The following is a 15,985-nucleotide window of genomic DNA, read 5'->3' on the forward strand; positions in this document are numbered from 1 at the left end:
TGGGTCACACCTGGTGTTGCACAGGGGTTACTTCTGGCTCACAAACTCAGGAATTATTTCTGGCAGTGCTTGGAGACCATATGGGATGCTAGGAATCAAACCCAGGTCAACCACATGCAAGGCAAATGCCCTACCTACTGTGCTATTGTTCCAGCCCAAGAGAGGAGTAACTTTTTAATTCCAAATTACTCTATGGGGATTTCAAAGTTGATTTTTAAAAAAATATTATTCATTTTTTATTTATTTTTAAAATTTTTAAAAATTTTATTGAATCACCATGAGATAGTTACAAGCTTTCATGTTTGGGTTACAATCTCACAATGATCAAACACCCATCCCTCCATCAGTGCACATTCCCCACCACCAATATCTCGGGTATACCCCCCCATTCCACCCTCCCTCTGCCTCTAAGGCAGACAATATCCCCATACTTTCTCTCTACTTTTGGGCATTATAACTTGCAGCACAGACCCTGAGAAGTCATCATGTTTGATCCATTATCTACTTTCGGCATGCATCTCCCATCCCAACTGGTTCCTCCAGCCATCATTTTCTTACTGATCCCTTCTCTATTCCATCTGCCTTTTCCCCTCCGCTCATGAAGGGTATTCCAGCTATGGGGCAATCTCCCTGGCCATAGTATCTACCGTCCTTGTGTGTCCGCCTCATGTGATGCTACCTCACACTCCACAAACGAGTGCAGTCCCTCTATGTCTGTCCCTCTTCAAAGTTGGTTTTAACAACCTTTTTCTAGGATTGTTGGATATCCTTATTTGCTTCAAACATATAAATTCCTGGGAAAATTAAGACAAGGGCAATTATGAATAGATCTTGATGGAGAAAGCTGTATATGCAGCCCTCTGACACTTCTGATAGGTAAGGAACATAGTTGTCTTTCTCTTATTTCAGGTATTTTGACAACTTTCTATGACTCCACTTAGTGATTTTGAATCACATTTTCAAGTGTTGAAATAACAGAGATATTACAGAATCTCTGGTAGGTTATATTATGAGATCTACCAACTTTCAGAAAATATAAGGGATGGGCACATGATATGCAGTATAAGAATGCACAGCTTTCCCATTGGAGGCAGAGAAGGTTGATCAAAGACCAATGTGACAGTTGGACAAAGCATGAGTTTGGGTTGACAATGTCTCTACCTGAATATCAGAGACTCGCTATAGTAATTTATGTAAAATAAGCCACAGTTGTACAGTGTAAAGAAGTATTCATGAAAAAAAAGAGATTGAGAAAGATAATTTACTAATATACTGGAGTTATTTTGTTTTTATTGTTGACTACAAGATATTCTTTCTAGCTTACAATACTCTACAGAATACAGATATTACAATGAGTTTTCAAATCTCTCCTTCAGATAAATCAAAAGTGAGGAGTTATACAAAAATTTAATTTTTCCTAATATAACACTATTGAACATTTCAATTTCCCATCTATTTTCTGCTATTTCCTTTGGCTTGTGCTATTTTATGCTGGTGTTTACCTCCTCATGATGAACTGCTCTCAGATGTCCAATGGGACAGACCCGTTTTGGGAAAATAGCTCTAAATTTGTCACTTAATAATCCAGCTTCTGATTGTTGAATAGACAATATGAAAATGGAACATCAGAACCCCTCTATTCTGAAGTTCATACTTTCCCCAATACTCTAATAGAGTATCATGTCACAGTTTTGCACCCCTATCAAGTTGATTCTAAGATTTCCTTTGTCTATTCTGAATTCACTTTAGCTACAGCCCCACACAGATAATGTTTTTCATTTCTTTAAATATAGTAATATCTAACTCAATCTGGCATTTCTACCACCTGTGAAGTATGTGGTCCCTGGGATTACTGTTTCTTACAAGGAATCACTATTTTTTCCTGTCTGACTGTTTCAAAGGCATGTGTTTTTTTTTTTTTTTTGCTGGAGTTTTAGGTCACTTCTAAAGAGGCTTCAGAAGTGTTTGCTTTCTCTTTCCATAGATGGTTTGGAAGAATTTAATACAGAGTTTCTAGTTCTTGTGATCTTTGAGGAAGAGTAGGTAACTCAATTTGGAATTCCACTTTTATTTTTAGTGTGTGTTTCTAGTAAATTTAGTAATGTAATCTTTTCACCATGCAGCCTGCGTTTCTTTGTGTATACAACCTATATATCACACTTCAGCACTCCATAAAATATTTTAATGAATTAAAGTTCTTGAAAAAGACAATTTTAATGATTTAGTAGTATGTACCATGTGATATCATGTGTCATCATATGTAATAGATGAACTCTATGAAATTAGTGCTTTAGGATCCAATATATTCAGATTAAACAATTCCTTATTTTGCCTAATACTTAAGATATAGTATATTATATTTTAGCATATGTATATATGTATATGCACATAATTTGTGTATATATGTCACATATACACATACATGTCACATATACATACTTTATTGAGGAGGTCACATCCAGCAGTGCTTAGCGCTTACTCTTGGCTCTGTGCTCAGGGATCACTCCAAGCCTGGCAATGTGGCAATGCTCAGAGGACCATATGGGATGACAGGAATCAAACACAAATCAGCTATAAGACTCCTTCCATGTGTTCATATAGCACATAGGTTGCAAGTATTCTCTTGATGCTTGTTTTTTTTATTCTATTGTAGAACTCAGCATGACTGTAATTAGAACTAATTATGTTCATTTAAAAGAGCCTAGACTTAGCTTTTAACCACAAACATGAGGTACTGAAATTCTCAGCTATATATACATATTAATTTATGATACTTTAAAATGAATAATTTGTGATATTTTCAAATAGAATGAGTTCTTTGTTATAGTATAAGATAAAATGCAACTTACTGTTTAATTTATAATTTATATTTAAATACCCTCTTATTTTGAAGAGCCTTTTCTCATGAAGATCACTAACTTCTAATTGCTATTTGTAAAAAGTCTATATCAATGCCTGGGATTCTTGATATAAGAGAGCACAATTGGAAAATTAATTCCTTGCTAACGAGCTCATTTTCTTTATCCAGCTTGCAGAAAAGTGCAATAAATAACAGCTCTATAGTAGAAATAGTAAAACTACATTTTTCAAATAATTTCAGAATAGGGTGTGCTTCAAAATGATCTTGGTCAACTAATAATTTTTAGATAGAAAAACTGAAGTTTAATCAATTATCAAGGCAAGCAAAACACAAACACTTCAGATACTGCTATCCAGGATATCTAATTTTTCAATGCTTCTATTATATATGAGAGTTAAATCCACATTTTATATTGCATCTATAAAAAGATTCTTCTGTGATTGAGAAGTAGTGGCCTGGAAGCAGGCACCATTCCAATCTCTTTACTCCAGATTCATTGTTTTCCTTGTTTTTGATTTCAATATCCTCCAGTCTTCTTCCCAACTCCCACCACCTTCAGTTATTTTCCACATTCCTAAAATAATCATCTGATTACAACCTGCATTTCAAACATTCTTTCTTGTTTCAACATCGTCCATAGCTATCAGGAAAGTGACTTTTTTTTTAGTGTGACATCACAAATGTTCTTACAGAACTGAGCTCTGCCAATTGTTCATCGTCCATCTTTACCTGGTACATTTACCTCAAAGTTCAGGCAGATGCAGTACTGAGAGTTCACAAGTGTGCCAATATTTTTCTGTGTCTGTATCTTTGCAATGTTTATTATCTGTATCTGATTCTGCTGCGGGACACATCATCATAGAGGGTAAATAAATATATATGTCTCTTGGAGAGCACGGCAAGCTACTGAGAGTATCCCGTCCACATGGCAGAGACTGGAAAGCTCCCTGTGGCATATTCGATATGCCAAAAACAGTACCAATAACAGATATCACTCCTCTGACCCTGAAAGAATCCTCCAATTGTTGTAAAAGATGAGTAAGAAGAGGATGCTAAAATCTCAGGGCTGGGAGAAATGGAGACATTATTGGCACCTGCTAGAGTAAATCAATGAACAATGGGATGGCAGTGATACAGTGATCTGATGCACTGCACGCTGCCACATTTTCATTAACATCATTCTTTCCACTCATTACGCAGGGCCACTTATCTGGCCAGCATAAGACAACACTGTGCTGCGACATAGGATCACAACAACACTATGTGGTTTTGTGTTTCTTTTATTTTGGGAGGCCACATCTGAAAATTTTAGGGATTACTGTGTCCTTACTCTTCTTCCTGTATTATAGATGTATATATAATATATAATGACTATATATAACTATACATTACATATATGCATTCTTATATATACATACATGTATGTCTATATACAGGTATACAAATACAAATATATATGTGTGTATATATATACATACAAATTTATAAAACTATTATTATTCATGTACTGGGTAGAGCTAAGGGGACCATATGAGGTGCTAGAGAATATCACACCCAGGTCACCCACATGAAAGATAAGTGCCCTACTACCTATATTATCTCCCCATCACTGTTTTCTTCCAATATGCCTGGGACCTTCTCTGAATTTTCTTATTCTTCTCTACTGCTTCTCAGCCTACCATAATCACCTTAGTCTAAGAAATTATGATATTACAGTTCCATATCTTTGTCTGTCTTCTTTCTTTCTTCCACCATGTTTGTGTGTCATCTTTCTTGAAGCATCTTTCAAGATTGATTCCAGAGACTGGAATGATAACTTAATGGGCAGGAGCACTTGCTTTCCATGCAGGAGGACCAAATTTAATCCCCAGTATTTAATACCATTGCCTGAGCAAGCATTTATCAGAAGCAGTGCCACGTCAGGGCACTGGTTGTGGCCAAAAACAAAGTGAACAAAAACCAAACATGACAAAATAAAAATAACACATTAGAATATAGAATTTTAGAATATAGAATATTGATGCCAGTGGTCAGTTCAATATATTATTGGCACTCAAGGCACTATACTTCATTCAGTATATGCCACTTAACTTTCAGAGCCTCTTCTTTGCATGTAATTTTTGGGACTAGCTTTGGATACATGTTCAGAATGTCTTATATTTAATAAAAGATCACAATGCAAAATAACTTGTTCATTTTTAAGGAGTACCTCACCCCAATTTTATGTTTCAAACCCCATAAAACCTGGAAGAGCTCAGTAAGATAGAAGATGTCTGTGAAGTGAATGAATATGCTTTAATAATGTTATCTCCACAATTTCAGATATGTAACCTTATGCTAATATACATTTCAGATTTGTTGCTTATCTGTTAAAATAAGAATATGGCATTTTGCCTGTCATATTGAAGGCCAATTATGATAATAAAACTATTAAGTATAACAGTGAAATGCTTATAGAGCCCAGTTCAACCTTGTCTGAGAGTTATGAATTGGAGTCATGGCTTAATCAATGAATGATGCTAAAATGTAGTTTTAGGGCATGTCCTTGAAGTCCTGTTGGTTGGTTCTTAATGTCATATGACACTGCAGAAAAGGCAAAATAAAGTCTGACTTTAACTCTTTCATTTTTTCCGTTTAACACCCAATATAAATATATATGGGAAATTAAAATTCACAGTTTAAGATGACAGACTATTGGTAACAATAGAATAAAAATTAGTTTGAAAATTAGATCAGACCAGAGTGGCAGAAAAGTGGGAGAAATAAGTAGAAATGATATTGTTTATGGCATTGAAGGTCATAGTTTTGAGCATGTTTTTATTAAGAATACAATATACAATTAGAGAAAGGTTTCACTCAAAGGACTGACAAGTTCTGATTTACTGAATTTTACAGTAAGCGCTGATAAGAATGATTTTACTGTGGACAAGAGCAGAATATATGGATCTACATGTTAATGACTCCTCATGAGTGATTTGACTAGGTAATGAAGCTGCAGAAAATAAAATTTGAGATTCACATTTTTTAAATATTTGTGGGGGGCAGGGCGGGATACAAGGAGAGGGTGACACCTGAAGATGCTCAGTGCTTGCACCTGGCCGTGTTTGGGAACCATATTAGTGCCAGTGATTGACCCTGAATCTGCTGTGTGCAAAACAAGCCCCCAACCCTCTTTACTATCTCTCCAGCTTCTGAAGTATATTTTAAAATATTGGATTAGAAATGTGGGTTGATGAAAATATAGATATTAATGGCTACTCTTATATTTTTGAGGTCAAATAAGCTTATTTTAGAAACATGAGAGGTAGATGAGCAGGAAGAGAGAATCCTTTTGGCGGTGGGGAGGGGTTGGGGGAAGAAATAAATTAATGCAAGCTGGGATGATGGCAATTCCAAAATATAATGTACCCCGCTGATCTTCCTGTTTTTCACTTGAGGACGATGATATTATTTGTTGAAATACAGAAGGAACTATGGAAGAAATATCAAGACTCTTGTAAGAGAAGAATAGATACTGTCTTAGAGCAAGGTTGACCCAAGCTGATCAAGTTTTCAAAAGGATTTTTCTTTCTTTCTTTATTTATTTATTTATTATTTTTTTTATTGAGTCACCATGTGGAAAGTTACAAAGTTTTCAGGTTTAAATCTCAGTTATACAATGCTCGAATACCCATCCCTTCACCAGTGCTCATATTCCACCACCAAGAATCCCAGTATAGCTCCACCCCGCCCCCCCACACCCCTAACCCCCCACGCCCCTAGCCCCCCACCCTTAGCCCCCCCCGCCTGTGTAACTAATAAATTTCACTTTACTTTCACTTTGATTGCATACAATATTTCAACAAAACTCACTATTATTGTTTGGAGAGTCTCTCCCTTAAAGTCAGACCTGCTGAAAAGGAAGCATTAGATAATTTGTTTTCCATTGCTGAGGATGAAGAGGTATGAGGTCGAGTGACCACACTTAGCGGCCTCTCAGTTTTGGGTTTCTGTAATTTAGTATTTTAGTAACTAAGTCCAGAGAGATCTCTGCCAGAAGTTGCATCATTGCCAACTTGTACTTCTCAGTTACATTATATTCCACACATGAGTGCAATCTTCCTATGTCTGTCTCTTTCTTTCTGACTCATTTCAGTCAACATGATACTTTCCATGTTGATCCATTTATATGCAAATTTCATGACTTCATGTTTTCTGACAGCTACATAGTATTCCATTGTGTAAATGTACCAGAGTTTCTTTAACCAGTCATCTGTTTTGGGGCACTCTGGTTTTTTCCAGATTCTGGCTATTGTAAACAGTGCTGCAATGAACATAGAAATACATATGCCATCTCTACTATACCGTTTTGCTTCTCCGGGATATATTCCCAGGAGTGGTAGCTTCTGCACCTCAAGAGAAACAGTGACCAAAGTACAAAGACAATCTACAGAATGGGAAAGGATATTTACGCAGTACCCATCCGATAAAGGGTTGATAACAAGGATATACAATGCACTGGTTGAACTCCACAAGAAGAAAACTGCCAACCCGATCAAAAAATGGGGTGATGAAATGAACAGAAGCTTTCCTAAAGAAGAAATAAGAATGGCTCACAGGCACATGAGAAAATGTTCCACATCACTAATCATCAGGGAAATGCAGATCAAAACAACCATGAGATATCGTCTCACACCACAGAGACTGGCCCACATCCCCAAAAAACAAAAGCAACCGGTGTTGGCGTGGATGCGGGGAGAAAGGGACTCTTCTTCACTGCTGGTGGGAATGCCGACTGGTTCAGCCCTTTTGGAAAACAATATGGACGATTCTCAAAAAATTAGAAATTGAGCTTCCATTCAAAAGGATTTTTAAAGCCAACATTCATGATACTTTCTTTGTTTTGGGGCCAATCGAGGCAGTGCTCAGGTCTCACTCCTGACTTTGTGTTCAGGGATCACTTCTAGCTCATTCAGGGATCAGATGGCTTGGAGGGGATCAAACCTGGGTCATCTGCATGCAATGCAAGTACCCTACCCGCTATACTATTGCTTTGGTCGCTATGATAGATTAAAGATTAAATAAAAAAAAATGTCAATTGAGCTTACTCCTAGGCTGGAGCGATAGCACAGTGGTAGGGTGTTCAACTTGCGCACTACTAATCCGTGTTCGATTCTTCTGCCCCTCTTGTAGAGCCCCGCAATCTACCGAGAGTAACAGCAGAGACCGGCAAGCTACCTGTGATGTATTCGATATGCCAAAAACAGTAACAATAAGTCTCACAATGAAACGTTACTGGTGCCCGTTTGAGTAACTCAATGAGCAACAGCATGACTGTGACTCTGGTTGTGATCTTATTTCTCAAATATCATAAAATATAAAGGAGAAATTTTTTAAAAGATAGATTAGTTTACATCATTGCATATAGTTTAGGGATGCACTTTTTTTGCTTTTTTTGCGGGGGAGGGGGGTTACACCTGGTAATGTATAGGGTTTACCCCTGGCTCTGCACTCAGATATTACCCCTGGGGGTACTCAGGGGACCATATGGGATGCTGGGAATTGAACCCGGGTCAGCTGCACGGCAAACGCCCTACCTGCTGTGCTATCGCTCCAGTCCCCTAGGGATGCATTTTTACAACTCTTCAAAGAATATGCTACCACACCACACCAACTACTACCTCAATGCCAGTATTTGTCCACCTGAGTCACTAGACCCCTATTTCTACCACTGCCTAATCCCTTGCGCCCTCCCTCTCTAGTCCTTCCTTCTTATCTAGTTATCACAGTCTGAGTCCACAGTCTTTGTGTCCCTTGACTTTGTTCTTCGGTGCTTTATTTTTCTGTCTGTCATCCCGTTGCTCATTGATTTGTTCGAGTGGGCACCAGTAACGTCTCTCATTGAGAGACTTATTGTTACTGTTATTTCTTTAGATCCTATATATAAATGAGATTATCTTGTATTTCTCTTTTGACTGCATGACTTAGTTTAGCAAAACTCCTCCAGTTCTTGGGGCTGGAGTGATAGCACAGCGGGTAGGGCATTTGCCTTGCATGTGGCCAACCTGGGTTCGATTCCCAGCATCCCTTGAGCACCTCCAGGAGTAATTTCTGAGTGCAGAGCCAGGAGTAACCCCTGTGCATTGCCAGGTGTGACCCAAAAGCAAAAAAAAAAATCCTCCAGTTCTATTCATTTTGTGAGAAATGGAAAGTTTTAATCTTTTACAGCTAAGTAGAATTTCTTTCCCTTGTATACATACTGCACTTAAAAAATCCATTCATCTGTCATTGAGTATTTAGGGTGTTCTAAGATGTTGGTAGTTGTAAACAGCAGAGGTGTAATTAACATAGGTTTGTGTATCTTTTAAATATATACCTACAAAGCAGACTGCTCTATCATAGAGTAGATCTATTTTTGTGTATGTATGTGGAGCAAGATACATCTATTGAAACTTATTTAGAAAGATGTGAGGAGAAAGAATGAAAGAAGTGGGTGTTTAAGAGAGAACACAGGCTTCTCTATGTAATAAGCAATCAAGGAAATGTACAGAGAAAAATGTGCAGATAAGCAAGTAAGATACATATACAGGGGAGAACATATTCTTGAACAAACTTTTAGATCTATTTTTAATATATTTAGCGTTCTTCAATACTATTTTCCTTAGAGGCTAGACCAAATTATATTCCCATGGAAGAAAAAATATTTCAGTATTCTCTTTTTCACCTATCTTATTGTTTTGATACCTAGTGGTATGTACTTTGCTAAAATTTAGCTACAGTGTCTAACTGTCCCATGATTCAATAAAATAAAAAAAAAACATAATCTTTTATTTTCTGTAATCTAAGGCAAACATTGTGTTACTCAGTCCAGTTTCCACATGGAATGGGTGAACTTGGATGTTATAACAAACAAGGTGACTGTAAAGAATTATCAGATGGATTTTCATGTAAATATCTGGATATAGAGGAAAACTATTATGGAAAATGAAGACAATAAGATACTAATATTTGGATTGTAGCTATCTCTCCCTTGCAAATACTTGTTAGCATTAACAAGTAAATAGCATTGAAAATGATAATTATAAACTTTTTCCCCTGACTTTGAGCATGAACATATCTAGTAGAGCTCTTATAAAGTTGTAGTTATTTCTTTGTTATTCAGTAAAATACAATTTTTATACTAAAATATCATATGAATGTGAGTTCATATATACTATGAAAACATTAATTATTGCATGTTGTAAAGTATTATAATTAATGCACAGTGATATATTAATGAGGGTGTTGCTTCAGCTGGTTCAACAAATGTTAAAGTTTTCAATATTGTACTTTACTCCTCATACTTTAGCACTTTTTAAAAACCCTTTTATTGCCAGTAACTTCAAAGCAGATAAAGAGAAAATAAGTGAAGATGAGGATGGAGAAAGAAAAAAGGAGAGAGAGACAGACAGACAGAGGGCAATAAGGGCTTGTTTTGATATTTCTTTTTGTCTTGAAATGGTATGATATAATCTTTTAGAAAATTTAGTTTCAGTTTTGGTTTCATGAATTTATCCTTTTTTTCTTAGAAGACTCTGTAATTCCATATCTTGATTCTTTATGACATCACTTAATTATTTAGGATGTTATAAAAGAAGAATGTGATTGAAAACATTTTAATAGTACACAGAACTTCAATAATGCCTCCTACTCTCACAAGTAGAATTTGAGTTTGATGAGTGTAGCTTAAGTAGATATCCAATTTTTTGCTTTATCCTTTGCTTTCAATCTAGCACACTTATGTCAAGCAAATATTCTGTCTTATTGGTCTAAACAGCAAGTTAATGGTTTCCTTTGGAAAGAGTCCTGCAATTTTATGATTTCTTTGTTAGCATTTATTCTAAAATAAAGCAAAGGTGGTTTTTCTAGACCCAACCTCTATTTTATTTGACTAGTAAAGCAGTAAAAGTAAGGTGCTGGTAAATAAATCACATTTAGATGACCTGCATTGTATCTTCTTTTCCCACACTCACCATAACCATTTACTTGTTTATTCAACTTGTTTTTTATTTATAAAGATTAAGTAAATTTAATCTGCGATTATCCCTTAGATCTCAAACTCATTTTCAATACAGGGAAATGAAGTCATATAAATGATGGCTTTTGTTTTGTTTTGGGTTCACATCCCAAAATGCTCAGCGTTTTCTCCTAGCACTTTGTTCAGGGATTATTCCTGGTGGTGCTCCCTGCACTATCTATCCCTCAGGTCACTAACTGTGACATTTTAATATCTTAAAATTTGCCTCTGGTTTTTAATGAAAAAGTACAAATTTAAAATGTATAACAGGCCGCCGCCGTCGGATCCTGACCAATCTCCATCCTGCAGGTAAACAGGCAATCCCTTGGAGAGCCTGCCTCAGCGCGGAGAAGCCCCCCTCCCCGCCCCCTGCCCGCCGCGGCTCGGGGCTTCTCCTGAAGCCCCTGCCTGGCACCTTTCCGCCGCCGCCGTCCGATCCTGACCAATCCCCACTCTGCTGCTTAGGGGCGTGTCCTCATCTCAGGGGGCGTGGCCTAAAAGTGGGCGTGGCCTCTTTCCGGAAAGGCCAACGCTAACGCGGCCGCAGTTATTTTTTTTTTTACCATTCCATGCCTTCTCCTTTGGCCACAATTGATAGAATTCATTCTATCTGTGTCTTAGTGGGCGTGGTCTAAAGTGGGCGTGGCCTCCTCTCAGAGCGGCCAACGCTAACGCGGCCGCAGTTATTCTTTGCTACCTCAGCTCAATCCGTACTGTGTATTCCTTTGAAAACTCACTTTTGCGATCTCAAACATTTACGCAAAATAGCCATTAGCTTAGGCTGACAGTATAAAAGCTATCAGGGAATAAGGGAAGTTTAGCACAATCGGAGCCCCTTCTTCCCACAAAAAGGAAGAGGAATAAATAACTACAAGGTTCCAACTCTGCACTTCCGTGACAATATGAAGAAACAGCGAAAATCCCCTCCACCAAGAGAGGGAGAAGAAAAGATACTAGAAACCTCAAAAGAGTCTCCCAACATCTACCACCTCTCAGATAAACAATTCAGAGAGGAAATATGGAGGAGAGTCGACCTACTCCAAGCAACTATGGAACAGACATCCAATAAATTAAGGGAGGAGATGAATCAAGCGCTGGAACGGTCTACCAAGAAAATACAGGAAGAAATGAGAGCAGAAATGAGAGCAGAAATTTCAAACCTTCGAACCGAAGTCTCACAAATAAAGCAATCGGTAGATGAAATAAAAATCTCACTAGATGCCCTCAACAGCAGAATGACTACAGCCGAAGACAGAATCAGCGAGCTTGAGGATGAGCTGCAGAAAGCTTACAGACAGCAACAAATAATGGCCAAAGACCTCAAAATGGCTATAGAGCGAATCAGAGCCCTGGGGGATGACTTCAAGAGGAACAACATAAGAATCATTGGAGTACCAGAACCACAGGGAAGTAACCCCAATGAAAAAAACATAGTCAAAGACATCATCACTAAGAAATTCCCAGAGCTGGAGAAGGCAGGCGTCCAGATACAAGAAGTCCGAAGAGTGCCAGCAAAAAGAGACCCAAATAAAAAGACTCCAAGGCATATCATAGTCAGAATGGCGGATGCTGTAGATAGAGACACAATTCTACAAGTAGCAAGGTCAAAGAGGGAAATCACATACAAAGGAGCACCCCTCAGATTTACGGCCGATCTGTCAGAAGAAACCCTCCGAGCCCGAAGACAATGGTGGGACATAGTGAAAAAACTCAACGAAATGAATGCCTCACCAAGAATACTTTATCCAGCTAAACTCTCACTCAAACTCGAAGGAACCATACACTATTTCTCGGATAAACAACAGCTCAGGAACTTCATAGACTCAAAACCAATCTTGAAAGAAGGTCTAAAGGGGCTACTGTAAGACAAGGAGGAGCCCCATAAGAACAACAAATCCCACAGAAAGATGACACAAAACCACATCACAATAATCTCTCTCAATGTCAATGGCCTAAATGCACCTATCAAAAGACACAGAGTGGCTAAATGGATCCGGAAATTAAACCCAACATTCTGTTGCCTGCAAGAAACACACCTGAACAAACAGAGTAAACATAGACTCAAAGTCAAAGGATGGAAAACAATCCTCCAAGCAAACAACCCCCTTAAAAAAGCTGGAGTGGCCATCCTGGTATCCGACAACATAGATTTCAGGATGAAAAAGATCAAAAGGGACAGCGAAGGTCATTTTCTGTTTATCAAGGGATATGTACAACAGGAAGAAATCACACTCTTAAACGTATATGCTCCTAACAAACGACCGGCTAAATATTTAAAACGACTCCTAACAGACTTCAAAGAGGACATCACTAACAGCACAATTGTAGTCGGAGACTTCAATATGGCCTTATCACCTCTAGATAGATCCACAAGAACAAACTCAACAAGGAAACATTGACTCTGAATGAAGAAATTGAAGAGAGAGGCCTAATAGACCTATACAGGGCCTTACACCCCAAAAAGAAAGAATACACATTCTTTTCCAGTGCACATGGAACATTTTCAAAAATAGACCATGTACTGGGCCCCAGAACATACCTCAATAGAATCGGAAAAATAGAAATTGTATCAACCATCTTTTCAGACCACGATGCGCTGAAGATAGAAGCTAACCACCCACAAATACGGAAAATCAAATCAAACACCTGGAAATTAAACAATTCCATGTTGAACAATGAGTGGGTCAAGAAGGAAATCAAGGAAGAAATCAAAAGATACTTAGAAACAAATGAGAATGAAGACACGAGCTACCAAAACCTATGGGACGCAGCTAAAGCCGTGTTAAGGGGAAAATTTATAGTTCTCCAAGCATTCCTCAGGAAGGAAGAAAGGATCCACATAGATAGCTTGACTTCACGACTCAAGACCCTAGAAAAGGACCAGAGAAAGGACCCCAAACCAGACCGAAGGAAAGAAATAATAAAAATTAGAGCAGAAATTAATGACATCGAAACCAAAAAAACAATCCGAAAGATCAATGAAACAAAGAGTTGGTTCTTTGAGAAAATAAATAAGATTGATAAACCGCTAGCAAGTCTCACAAAGAAAGAAAGAGAGAAAACTCTAATAAATCGAATCAGAAATGAAAAGGGGGACATCATAACAGAAACCAGTGAGATTCAAAAGATCATTAGAGACTACTTTGAAAGTCTTTACGCCACAAAAAAGGAGAACCTAAAAGAAATGGATGGATTCCTTGATTCCTATAATCTCCCAACACTGAAGAAAGAAGACCTGGAATACCTGAATAGACCCATCAATGTTAAGGAAATTGAAACGGTAATCAAAAACCTCCCCAAAAACAAAAGCCCAGGCCCAGATGGTTTCACTGGCGAATTCTTTCAAACATTTAAAGAAGACCTATTGCCTGTTTTCCTCAAACTTTTCCAGGAAATTGAAAAAACAGGAACTCTCCCAAACAGTTTCTATGAAGCACATATCTCCCTAATACCAAAAGCAAACAAAGACACCACTAAGAAAGAAAATTACAGACCAATTTCCCTGATGAACACCGATGCGAAGATCCTCAACAAAATACTAGCAAATAGGATCCAACAACTCATCAAAAAGATCATACATCACGACCAAGTGGGATTCATCCCAGGGATGCAAGGATGGTTTAACATTCGGAAATCAATCAACATAATCCAGCATATCAACAAAAGTAAAGATAAAAACCATATGATCATATCAATAGATGCAGAGAAAGCATTTGACAAGATCCAACATCCTTTCATGATGAAAACCCTCGCCAAAATGGGGTTTGGAGGAACTTTCCTCAAGATAGTTGAAGCCATGTATCACAAGCCTACGGCAAGCATTATCCTCAACGGGGAAAAATTAAGGGCCTTTCCTCTGAGATCAGGCACAAGACAAGGATGCCCACTCTCACCACTCCTCTTCAATATAGTACTGGAAGTACTTGCGATAGCTATTAGACAAGAAAAAGAGATTAAGGGCATCCAGATAGGAAGGGAAGAAATCAAACTCTCACTATTTGCAGACGACATGATACTATATCTAGAGAAGCCTAAAACCTCTACTAAGAAACTCTTAGAAACAATAGACTTATACAGTAAAGTTGCAGGCTACAAAATCAATACCCAAAAATCCATGGCCTTCATATATGCAAACAATGAGGCAGAGGAAAGGGACATGAAAAAAGCAATCCCATTCTCAATCGTGCCCCAGAAAATCAGGTACCTCGGAATCAGCTTAACCAAGGAAGTAAAAGACCTTTACAAAGAAAACTACATAACGCTACTCCATGAAATCAAAGAGGACATGAGGAAATGGAAACATATACCCTGCTCGTGGATAGGGAGAATCAATGTTGTCAAAATGGCAATACTCCCTAAAGCATTATACAGATTCAATGCGATCCCTATAAGTATACCCATGACATTCTTCAAAGAAATGGATCAAGCAATCCTAAAATTCATATGGAATAACAAACGTCCAAGGATAGCTAAAACAATTCTTGGGAAAAAGATGATGGGAGGCATCACCATCCCCAACCTCAAACTTTACTACAAAGCAGTAACAATTAAAACAGCATGGTACTGGAACAAAGGCAGAGCCGTAGACCAATGGAACAGGGTGGAATATCCCTACACACAACCCCAAATGTATGACCATCTAATCTTTGATAAGGGAGCAAGAGATGTGAAGTGGAGCAAGGAAAGCCTCTTTAACAAATGGTGCTGGCACAACTGGACAACCACATGCAAAAAAATGGGTTTAGACCTTGACCTGACACCATGCACAAAAGTCAGATCAAAATGGATTAAAGACCTCAACATTAGACCACAAACCATAAGGTACATTGAAGACAAGGTCGGCGAAACCCTCCACGATATTGAAGATAAAGGTATCTTCAAAGGTGACACGGAACTAAGCAATCTAGTAAAAACAGAGATCAACAAATGGGACTACATTAAACTAAAAAGCTTCTGCACCGCAAGAGATACAGTGACCAGAATACAGACTATCCACAGAATGGGAAAGGATATTTACACAATACCCATCAGATAAGGGGTTGATATCAATGGTATATAAAGCACTGGTTGAACTCTACAAGAAGAAAACA

The sequence above is a fragment of the Sorex araneus genome, chromosome 1 (genome assembly GCF_027595985.1).
Source record: "Sorex araneus isolate mSorAra2 chromosome 1, mSorAra2.pri, whole genome shotgun sequence".
NCBI lineage: Eukaryota > Metazoa > Chordata > Mammalia > Eulipotyphla > Soricidae > Sorex > Sorex araneus.